At 44.6% G+C, this 12,189-nt stretch overlaps 1 protein-coding gene across 3 annotated transcripts in view; it reads left to right on the top strand.

The window, feature by feature from the left end:
• Positions 1-12,189, top strand: part of LOC147701764 (sulfotransferase 2A1-like) — a 580,744-nt gene that overhangs the window by 408,034 nt on the left and 160,521 nt on the right. The gene's annotated exons all lie outside the window — the stretch shown is intronic.

The following is a 12,189-nucleotide window of genomic DNA, read 5'->3' as shown; positions in this document are numbered from 1 at the left end:
CTAACAGCCAGGTGGGAGTATAATCAGGGGGCAGGGAAAGCCAGAAAGAGCCTTGTCTGGCTAGGTAGGCAGGTACTTTTTGAAATCAGCCAAGTTAACACCACCTAAATGCACTGGTAAGCGTAGTTTATTAAGAGAGATTCTCACCCTTTTGTTTTGCCAAATTAAATTTCTTACATTTTTATCCAGTGTGCAGTGGAATTCCTTTGTTAGAACAAGGGGTAACCTACTGATCAGATAATTGACAAACAGAGTGATCAACATTTTGATGGTCTCGATGCCACCCCACCAAGGGGAAAATTTGGGATTCCAACCCTCCAACAGCATTAAACATTTTTTTCTTCATTTTTTGATATGGCGGAGTGATTCTAGTACATCCGCATTAAATTCTAGGCCAAGGTATTTGATGTAATGGGGTTGCTTGGCTACACCAGTGGATTTGAAAAGAACACTCGAGTAGTTGTTGTTCAGACCCAAAATTCCGGACTTGTTTTATTAAGTTCATAACCGGACACTCAAGCATAATCATCTATTGACTCTAGCAAGGAGGGGATTGAGTGCGATGTGTCTTCATATCAGCATATGCTCCACATTTACTTCAGTATTGTTCAAGGAAACCCCACATATATCTGGGTTTGCTCTGATACTGGGAAGTAAAGGTTCTAGGTTCAAAATAAAAAGTGATGGGGAGAGGGGGCAACCTTGTTGGGTGCCACTCTCCAAATTGAAGGCTAAAGGTAAGAGACCATCAAAGTGTACTATAGCAGAAGGGGCACTATGCAGGACCATGATCATTCTTGTGAAAGTCTCACTGATGTTATATGAAATAGGATCTTTCAGAGAAAAGACCAAGAGACCCGATTGAATGTTATCTCAGCATCAAGTGTGATAGCCACCGTGGCTGAGCTTCATAGTTATGCTTTCTCAATGGTCTGACGAAGGCAGGTGTTATCCAGGATAGTCTATTTCTCATGAATTCGACCTGGGAGTTCTCAACTAGGGATGATAATAATGGCTCAAGTCTTTTACAGAGTATTTTGACATAGATTTTTACATCTCATTTGTTAGACCTGGCATCATTTGCGTGGGTCTCCCTTCCCCTTTTACTCTTCCTGCCTTGTATGTTGGCAGGATGTAGATGTTCTGAACGCCGTGCCTCTACTAATCAGTGCCACAGTGCGAATGCTCCCTGTATATAAATGACTGTGTAATAAGGATAACTCTAATGCAAACCTCTGTGAAGCCTGTTTGTTAAGGATTACTTTCTATCAAACTATCTGTTACTAGGAACCCGATAGGAACTTCGAGTTTGATATGTTTATGCTCAGGCCAGTGTTGGCCACCTTTTAGTAAGGACCATTTAGGTCTCACATGTTGTGAAATGCCTTTCCTGAAAACGCTGTAGTTTCTTGCTTAAAGCTTTACTGCAGGCTACTGCGAGTATGCGTATTGGCTGTCTGGTTTTGTAAGCAGCAGGGCCAGCTGAGTCATACATGGCTGGAGAGAGAGATCGGTATTCCAAGCGTGTGGATGGGTGACACTTTGATCTGAGCAGGGCCATGCCTGGCAAGGTGAATGTTGGCTGCACCTCCCACTGGGTGTCTGATAGCAGGATGTCGCCTCATAAACAAAGTGCTCCCCGACCCCACCAAACTGGTTCTGACTGGAGTCAGTGATTTGCAACCTTCGAGAACAAAGACTTTTTAGGTATAAAATGCTGTGCTGGAACTTTGGCCAAGTGTGTTCCTTCTGGATGTCAAGACGAAACTCTGTCCGAGTGAACAGAGGAAAGAACTTTGTAACTTTCATCTAGCTTGCTGAAGAAACTACCCGAGGGCCTAAATCAAGAGCTCCTCCTGCAGAAGTCTCACGGACATTAGACTTCACCCTGTCAGCCGTTGGAATTCCTGTGCGAGGAGTTCTGCTTGCAGGTGAGACCCCCGTTGAGTAATCCGGAGCCTCTAGTTCTACTGTGAGGACTGCGGACTGGGCACTTCTGAACTTTTGCTAAACCTGTGCAGGCCGCGGCAGTTAAGCGAGAGCTGTTGTCGCTGAGCGCCCGCCTGAATCAGAATTGAGACTTTCTAAGCGTTTGCTGAACCTGTGCAGGCCTCTGCAGTTAAGAGAGAGCTGCCGTTGCTGAGCGCGCGCCTGATGCTGAACCTTTGAACCGTGTTGCTAAACCTGTGTCGGCCGCTGCAGCTAAGAGAGCTGCCGCAGCTGTGAGCCCTCCAGAATCTGCACCTTCGGACCTACCGCTGAATCTGCATGGGCCCCTGCAGTTGAGAGAGAGCTGTGGCCGCTGAGCTTCCAGCTTGGTGCCCGCTGAGCGTGCGTGGTGGTGCCCGCCTGGTCGAGACCATCCTTTGTCATGCGGGCAGCCGCAGCTGTGAGAGCTGCTTCCACTGAGTGCCCGCACCCTTTGCCACTTTGCTTCATCCTTGGTCGTGCTGTCTGTCGCAGCTGAGAGAGAGCTGCTGCCGCTGAGTGCCAGCACCCTTTGCCACTTTGCTTCATTCTTGGTCGTGCGGGCCGCCGCAGCTGAGAGAGAGTTGCTCCCACGCCCTTTGCCACTTTGCCTCATCGTGATTCTGCTGCGTGGGCTGCCACAGTCAAGAGAGAGTGGTAGCCGCTGAGTGCCCACACTCTTTGCTACTGTGAATCATTGTTATTTGTCCCGTGGACCGCTGCAGCCAAGAGAGAGCTGTAGCCGCTGAGTGCCCACACCCTTGGCTATGGTGCATCATCGTTAATTGTCCCATGGGCCGCTGCAGTCCAGAGAGAGCTGTACCCACTGAGTGCCCACACCCTGTGCTACTTTGCATCCTCGTAAATTGCCCCACGGGCCGCCGCAGCTAAGAGGGAGCTTTGGCCACTGAGCGCCCGCACCATTGACAACTTTGCATCCTTGGAATTTTTTCTGTGGGCCGCCCCAACTAAGAGAGAGCTGCTGCCACTGTGAGCCCACCACAGAGCAGCACGGCGAGAGTCAACGCCACCACCAGCCCGGGTCGCCGCAACTATGCGCTACTGCCACTGAGCGCCCGCCTGTCCCTGAGTGCCGGAATCACTGTGAGCGCACGCTGAAGATCTCAACCTCTAAGACTTGTGGTCGCTGGGAGTCCACCTGTCACCCTCTCCGCTTCTTCACGAAGCTGCATGCTGTATCCCCTTCCAACAACAGGTATCTGGTGTGCAACGGGTCGCGTAGGCCCCGGCCTTGAACTCAGTCAGTGTTACGCTTTGGATTAATACATTGTTGTCTCTTTGAGTCCCTACATGTTGACGTGAATTGTAGTTGTTGAAACGCTTTGAGAGTTTTGAGTTAAACTGTTAGATAAAGATATTATTTTTCTATATCTAACTGAGTTGTGTCCTTCGGTGGTTTTATAAATGCCTTATTGTACGTGGCCATAAACTCTTCACACACTGCCTCTGAGATAGGCCTAACTGCTTGTGCTATGTTACCACAGGGTTGAGCAGTGGTTGTCAAAGGGGGTGACCTACTTGCCCTGATTTAGGAAGAAGGGTCTCTATTTGGACGGTGGCGCCAGCCAGTGCCAACTAGAGACCCACATGTCTAACATCAGTTAATTATTGAGATTGGCCTATAGTTTACAAGCAGTGTGTCCTTACCTTCTTTTTGGATAACCACTATGGTGGCCTCACTGGTTGTGCCAGTGATAGAGCCTGAGTCTGAGAAGTGTCGGGAAAAGGCTGGTAGAGTGGGGTTAAGTATGGGTGCAAATATTTTATTAGCCGTCAATGCCTCGAGCCTTGTTAGGTTAGAAGGAGTTGACCGCAGTAGCCTCTTCCTTCATCGTTATTGGTGCACTTAGCAATAGTTTCTCCTGGTCCGAGATATATGGAAGGGCGGTCTCCTTAAAATTAGTCTTACAATTTTCTATCATGTAGATAGTCTTCTTTGTGAAGAGATACATAGAAATCTTTCAGGATCTCTATAATTTTATAGGGGTTGGAATGGGGTGTATTATATTTGTCTTTGAGTGAGTTAATACCCTAATGATTATGTTTGTGTTTCAAGTGTGATTTTTCCTGCCCTATTGGCTTTGCACAGTTTTAGGTACTTGTAAATCTTGATCCAGATCCCCACTCAATAATCTATTGTATTTGTATTGTTTGCTGAGAGGGTTGCGCAACTGGGTAAGAGGTGTGTGAGGCTTCTAGGGCTTAAATCTCTCTCTCTAGGGTATTTAGATCTCTACTATAGGCTTTATTTAGTGTAGCCTGAATTTTGATTAAGGAGCCCTAATCATGGCATTGACCACATCCCAGTGTGTAGCTGGGGCAGTCTCAGACAGCAAGTTTTCCTTCATGTAGTTCTTTATCACTGCCTCAATAATGGATCTAGATGCTGCATCGTTAATTAATTCATCTTTGAATCTTCAATTTTTTTTAGAAGATCTTGCATTGGTGCCTGAGAGAGACAAGGTGCCAGCTGAATGGTCTGAGATCAGCATGGGTAAGATGTCTGTCTGATCTATTAGGTGTGTGTGGGACTTGGAGATCAATAGGTTGTCGATACTGGAGTAAGAGTAATGGGGATTGGAATAGAAAGTATACTCCATAGTGTCTGGGTGTTGTTTACTCCAATGGGTCAAAGAAGGTTAAAACTGGCACAAAATTCGAGAAAAGATTTATGTGATCTGGAGGGAGGAGTGAATTAGTGACCTGGGTTGTTGCTCAATAGTTAAGTCCATGGGGATAATAAGGTCACCACCTACAATTATGAGAACATTAGAGGGGATTTGGTCAAGCGGCTGGGCTACAGAATTTCAGAAATCTGGGTCATCATTGTTTGATCTGAACACATTTGAGGATATGAAAACCGTTATTATTTTTGGATAGTTTTGTAAGAATCCATCTCCCTTTATCATCTGTGATATTAGAGTCAATTTTAAGGCCAGAGTATTTTGAGGTGAGTGTAATTACTCCCCCTTTCTTATTGCGGGCTGGGGAGCAAAGGACATCAGAAAGCCAGCTACTCTCAAACGAGGACACTTCCTTGTGGGATACTTTCATCTCTTGCAGGAGGAACACAACTGCTTTAAGTTCGTACAGATAGTTTTTGAATTTTTTCCATTTAACCCCGGATGATTGAGGCCTTTCAGGTGCGTATCAACGTGGGGGGGGGGGGGGGTCATCTAGTGAGGGTATCTACCTATGTATATATATTATCGGAGTAAATAACCATGTGTTTGAATAGAATAGAATAGAAAGAGGATCCACAGGGAGACAGCATGGTTGTGTGACGTTGCAACGCATTCCGTTGCAATGCATGCCTTTACCACGCAGGCATTACAACGCGAATGCTATTACCAGGCATAACCTTTACCATGAATATTCCTTTACCACTCATACTTTTACAACAATTTTAGTTGTAAATTCATGCATGGTAAGGGCATACTCTTGGTAAAGGTTATTCCCCCACCTTTAAACCCTTCTTATGAATACCCCTCCCCTGAACCCTAAAATCGGACCCCTGCTTTTTTTTAATCTAAAATTCCCCTTACCTCTCCACATAGTCTCTTCTTCATGATCTTCCATGTTGATGTTGCACCTTGTAAAGAGGAAACGGAAGTGTCTTTCCGTTTCCTCTAACAACGCAGATTGCCTCCATATTGCTTTTTAAACAGGTGCGGTTTATTTGGGAGGGCAACCCCCCAAGCCCCCTTTTTTGCACGCTTTTTTTTGTGGGGGAACCCCCCCCCCCAAGCTCCCTTTTTTATTTTTAGCCTCTACCACACATGCCTTCACTACGTATCTCGTAGTAAAGGCATGCGTGGTAAAGACTAGTTGTGTAGTGGCCGTATCCCAAAAGTATGGGACAAAAGTCATCGCGCATCCCAGAACTTGCGTAATGAGAACAGTAAGTCAACCTAGAGAGTCTATGGTATAGATTTGTTGTTTGGCTTAAACAACTGATGCGAACCCGAGGTGAACATAAGAGGTAAAAGTATAATGTCATAAAAAGCAAACAGAAACAAAAGGAAATGAAAAGATAACCCAGCCCCTCTTCCACCCTCCCCATCCCTTCCTCCCACCCTATCCACCTCAAACACTGGATGTGAGAATGGAGACAGAGATGCAGAGCTTGCTCCGTGGGGTACAGCTGAGCTATCATCTAAGTCAGTGGTTCCCAAACTTTTTAGACCTGTGGCTCCCTTGACCTAATTGGCAGTTGGCCGTGGCTCCCCACCATTTTTTTTACCGGTGGGGGGATGTAAGCCCAACCTTGGGAGTATTTCCAGTTGTCTTCCTGAAATTAATTGGGATGCGATGAATATATTATTATAATCATATTTGTAACAAAATAAAAAACAGTTGTTCAATAAGAACTCGTTAAGTGAGAAATGATGCAATCACCTGTTGACTTTATTTAATTTTTCAAATTGTTGTTGAATATGTACTTTCTTAAATTGGAAACAGGGTAAAATCGGTAATGGAATCATCATTTTTTTCAAGGGAAGACTAGGAAATAAAGAGCCCTAATTTATTCGTTTAGCTCACAACTCTGAATATGTCTGTGAGTACTCTTTTTGATTTTCCAATTGATGACAAGCAGAGGAAGTCTTGTTTTGGAGCATTTTGTGATCGTTAAAGGTTCCCCGGCTGGCCAAAACAGGTCAGGTCAAGTTACCACAAAGATGGGTTTATGCTAGTATGCCAGGTGATGCAGTGACAGTTGCATGCCATGTCACTATGCATGGGCAGAGTTAGTCGCCTAGTAAAGGTAGTACAGTAGGGATGGGGCAGTCAGTTGGATGGCAGACTGGGAGGGCTGGTGAACAGCAAGTAATATACTTCCAGTGGGGCCAGGTCAGCGAGCATTGGTAGAGCTAGTAGGCACATTGCAGGACACAGGGGCTGAGGCAGAGCAGGACACTAAGGTTGGGGGCAGAACGAGATAAATGACAGAAGACAGGGCTGCGTAAGATCCAGCCAGCTCAGTGGGGCTGGAGTAGAGCCAGTCTCATGGCAGGAAGAATGGAAGGGCAAGAGGCAGTTTTGTAGCATGCTGGTATGAATAAGGTAGTCAGTTGCACAAGGTGGAGGCGGTAGACCCAGTTACATCCCAGGTCAGTGGTGGTCAGGTTAAGATATGCATGGCATGCCAGTTGGACTGAGACTGAGACCAATTGTATGACAAGCAAGAAGGACTTGGCCAAAGTCAGTTGGAAGGCGAATGAGGGGGACCAAGCTAATTCTGTTTGCAGGGCAGACAAGTAGGTCTGTGATAGAGCAAGGCACAAAGCAAGTTCATGTGGTGAGCCTTTCACATGCCAAGTCTGCTGGATGGTGGGAGAGAAAGTCACTTTGCACACCCTCCAGTCCATCTTAACCGAGCAAGCCACATGGCAAGGCAGCAGGGCAGCAGAAGAACAAGTGGCATGAGAGGCTAGTATAGTAGTAGTAGATGCAGGTCTGGGCTTCTGCCAGTTGCTTCCGGAAGTAGTACCAGCCTAATTGTGCATTATATCCTGCAATACAAGAGCCCTAATTAAAAAATATTCATTAAACTCCACATCCACATCTCTGGATTGCTCTGTATACATGTGCATTGGGTATGGAGGTCACTGATATATCCCTGTCTTTTTAATAAGAGAGGGTGTGTCCTTCAATTCTGGGTTACAGGCTGCTCCGGTACGTACAAGACACAATGCATGCCTGTTAACAGTGAGGAAACAATCCTTTCACCCTCATTGAGTGGGGAGAATGACCACAAATTTCAGCGCTGCAATATGTCATCCGAGGTTGAAGCGAGTCAAGTGTAAGAAATAGGGACGGGTAGTACCAGTCCCAGAAAAAGTTTTGAAACATGGAAAAATGTATGGAAGGTTAGACTGGGGTCAGGAGTAGGGCCGTGAAATTAGTCCTGGCTTCAATGTGGCCTATTTTCACAGCCACGAGTTTGCCCACTGGAGTTTCAGATTTTTGAAATCAGGCCGGTGTAGAAGGGAAGGAACCTGAAGGAAGAGCTGCCATTACTGAAAATGCTATTATCCATGACTATGGAAGTGCCTTCCCAGTGTGTTCGTGTGGTTGGAGTGTTTGCCATTTATTGCAGTATTATCCTTCTACCTGTGTTTGGTACTCTTTTGTAACATGCACACGCCACTTTTCTCTTGTAACACACTGTTTGCTACCTCTCACATTTTGTTTGCTTTTGATACTTGCACAAGTGCCACCATTGCCTACGTAATGTTTGTTCTTGTGCCTGAGTGTCTGCGATAGATTGCAGTAGTATACCTCTAATTGCACTTTGTTTTCTCTTGTAACCTGCACACTTGTCACCTTTTCCTCCTGTATTGCACCGTTTGCTACCTCATGTATTTTGTTTGCTCACAATTGTCACTTTTACCTCATGTAACTAAACGTCTGCTTTTGTTTATGTTTGCCTCATGGATAGTACTTGTGAGCCTGCAGACTCCCCATCCTACAAAATCCAATATCATGGTTAATGCGAACAGGCAACTTTAATGATTTTTTGTTTTGTTTAAGGATTTGACTTGTTTTTAACTTCTCTACTAGATTACATTTTTAACGCAAGGGGAAACGTGCTAAGTAAAAGTTCCATTTACTGCTGCTTCTTATGCATACTCTCAATTACACCTTGCAACATTTTACTGATAAGATTATTTGTTCTGAAGAATTTTTTCAGGATTTGTTTCTTGAAGGTACATATATATACCTATCTCATATTGCTGTATTTGCTTTTCAAGTACCCTTGCTTCTTTACATGTTCTGCCTTTACATGGTTAATGCTTGATGACTTTTGTGATTCCTTCTACTTAATGATCTTTGTTTCAATACCTCACTGGCAGCCGTCCGCTTCTGCCATGGAATTTCGGTGACACTTCACCCCATACCTTTACTGGGATACCTGTTCTCTAAAGCACCCAGTTTGGAGGAGTAGTGGAAATTGCAGTCTGGGTCCCACATTGCCTAAATAAACCCATTTTTCCCACCATCACATTTATCTCTTGGCACAGAAAAGACACAATCACATCATACGAGTATTACACTAGGAGCATGATTCACATGAACCTCCGTACTCATGGCCCATGCCCCGAAGTCTAGGGAGAGTCTCTGCATTCTGGCAGAATCCCCTCAATGAGGATTTCTTATTGTGGAGATTCCCTGACAAGTGCTTGGACTCCCTCAATACTGTGCAGGGGCAGCCTCTCCATTATGGTGGAGGATCATTGCCCCACTGCTGGAACCGGCATGAAAACTTGTAAAATTAAATGATGATAATGCAATTAATAAAACTGCTTTATTATCATTTTATTTTACATGTAGGAGAGAGCTGCAGCTCAGTCTTGAGTGTGGGGCCCTTGGCTGCAGGAGGAGTGGTAGGTACAGGGCACCAAGTATGCTTGATAGTTTGGCTGGCCATCTTAGGATGTCCAAACAGTCATGCGCAGTTGGATATCCCCAGGCTGTTTCTTGGAGATTTCAGCAGGGCTCAAGAGCACAGGCTCCCAGCCCCTGCTGCAGCATGAAACCAGCCAATCTTCCCGATTCTGGCGTTTCTCTCATGCTGGGTAATAACAGTATGAGAGCAGCATCTGGTTTGGCTCAGGGGACTCAGGGAGCCTGCTTGTGCATCTCCTGTGCATCGGGAGCTGAAGACTGCGGCGAGGCAGCAGGCAAGTTTTATTTATTTTTTGTCCCCCTGCACTTGCCCACCAATTTTGCATGCTAGCAGCTGCTACTGAGACTGTGGAGCATCCACCACGAGTGCAGAGTTACCACCACTGATCCCTTCCAGCTGATCAAACATTCTTCACATGGTCCACTCCCACTGAAAGAAAAAGCAACAGTCAGTCTTGCTCAATAAAGTCATCTTGAATAAGTCATTGTTGGTCTTTAAATCTCTCCTACCTCATTTATGCTCATTTCAGACTACAATCCCTCAACAGCTTTAATTCATTCCCTCTCTACCATTCCTCCTCCTTCGGCAAATTCATATACACAAACCTTTCCCAGATGCCCTACCTGCAGTTTCTCCCTGCATTGTCATTGACAAAGTAATCTCAATGGCAGATGTTGAATTCACATTACTTTATTTTCTTATCTGGCTCACTATATCCCTGGCTAAAAGTCCCTTTATCCTAATACCAATACCTCACCCATCTGTCCATTGACAGCCTCAGGCCATTCACTTACCACTCCTACCTTAATGTACACTTTTCATTTATGTGATCCAGAAACTGACCCAAAGTCCTTTTTGTCTGTTCCCACCACATAATACCAAAACAGCCTAAAACACATCACATTAATTTAATTCTCATATCCTTGCCTGCATAAAGGATATGCTAAAGTGAACATGGAGGATGGCCTGGACACTTTTAACCAACAAATTGTTTAATATGTCTGCCTGTGACTTGGAAGACCTTAATGTCTTGGACCCATAATCATATGTTACCCTCTTCACTCTCACTAAATGCTTGATACCCACTAATTGTTATGTTCCTATGTGACACCTACTGATCCTTTTGTAAATTGTTCTATGGTCAACCCTTATGATGGAGAACTTCTTGAATGAAATAAATCAAAAATAGGTACAAATGGAACAGCCTCTAGCACTACTTTATAGTAGGTAAACTAATATGTATCTAAGAAATACATGAATGAGTCTCTTTGGCTGGCAAAACAGCATATTCATGTATTAATAGTCTGACTGGCAGTCTGCGAGACACATGGTTAGACTAATGGAGCTTCTTAAATATACTTTTGAAGAGAAACAGCCATCATCTCCAACTATTCACATAATATCTAGACACTAAGTACAAGGGGCCTAATTTACAAGAAAGTGCTGAAGGGCGGCACCGCAAGCCCTTTAACTGCGCCACACTGTGGCACTTTCAAAGCACAGGGATGCATCATATCTACAAGGATATGACGGATCCCGTTGCACTCCCCTGTTCTGGTGCACAATTAGCTGCCATACGCAGATGCAAGCACCCTTGCACCATGGTGCAACGATGCCTGTATCATGGGGAATATTGTTTAATTGCAGGAAGGTGCCCCTCCCTGCACACAAACAATCTGAAATGGCGTTTTTGAACTTGTATGTGTTCTTCATTAGCACACATAGAACTTGTAAAACGCCATTTTTTTTAATGATTGTTTATGTGCAGAAAGGTTTCCCGTCCTGCACATAAACAATCATAAGAGGTGTTGTCCTTGTTCTGTATGTGCTGTAGAATGCAGCATGCATAGAAAGAGGGAGAAAACAAGGAGAAATTAATACATTCCTCTTCATTGCGCCTCCGCCTCCCTATGCCTGTCCTGGGGAGGCGTAGCATTCAGACGCATTTCCAGGTTTGCGATTTCTCGTAAATCTGGGAATGTGACAGGGTCCATGGGTGTTACGTGAGAACACCCTCAGCAAAAAACTCTGGAACACCCCTTTCATGACAAGTGCTGTCTGTAAAGGGCCTGTAATTGCAAGGAAAGGAAAAGCCACACAGAGTGGCTTTTCCTGTCCTTGAAAGTATGGGACAGCAAACCGGCAGCGCAAGGGGCTTGTGAATAAGCCCCCAAATGCAAGTGATTGGCATACACTAATAAAAATACATTATAACGTCTCTATTGAAAAAGTTATCTGCTGATCTAATGGCATGGCCAAACATCTTTTTCTCTCTAACTTGGGTTATATTTTTTCATATGTTTATGTATATCAATAGTAATAAGAATGTTTGCATCCAAAATATAAGTACTTCAACTACTACTTTTTTTCCGTAACATACCATTCCCTTACAGCAGGTCATTTGATTACAAGGTATCTTGCAATTTACATGTAGCGAATGTAATAGGGAAGCATGTCAGTTTTACCTTGAGATGGAAAAAGTCTTGGCATACCAATGAGTTACAATTTATAAGTTCATTAACAAGGTGCAACAAGACTGAGTGTACTGCAAAATCATCACCATAGAGGCAAAATGAGGTTGGGGCATATATAGGAACATTGCTAAATGAAACCACGCAAGACCACACTAGAGAACCAGACACACTGGTGAGACTGCACACAATTGCAAATGAACCCCACCTAGGCCGATCAAGTGTATAAATGACGTTGTGAAACACTGATAAGGTGTGATTGTGTTGTGCCCACACTAGGAAATCTAGAATAGGAAAAAGGAGAACATGAAAGTGAAA

Source organism: Lissotriton vulgaris, chromosome 7, assembly GCF_964263255.1.
Source record: "Lissotriton vulgaris chromosome 7, aLisVul1.2, whole genome shotgun sequence".
Lineage (NCBI taxonomy): Eukaryota > Metazoa > Chordata > Amphibia > Caudata > Salamandridae > Lissotriton > Lissotriton vulgaris.
Note: the sequence above shows the minus strand (reverse complement) of the source record. Positions and strands in the feature narration are given on the sequence as shown.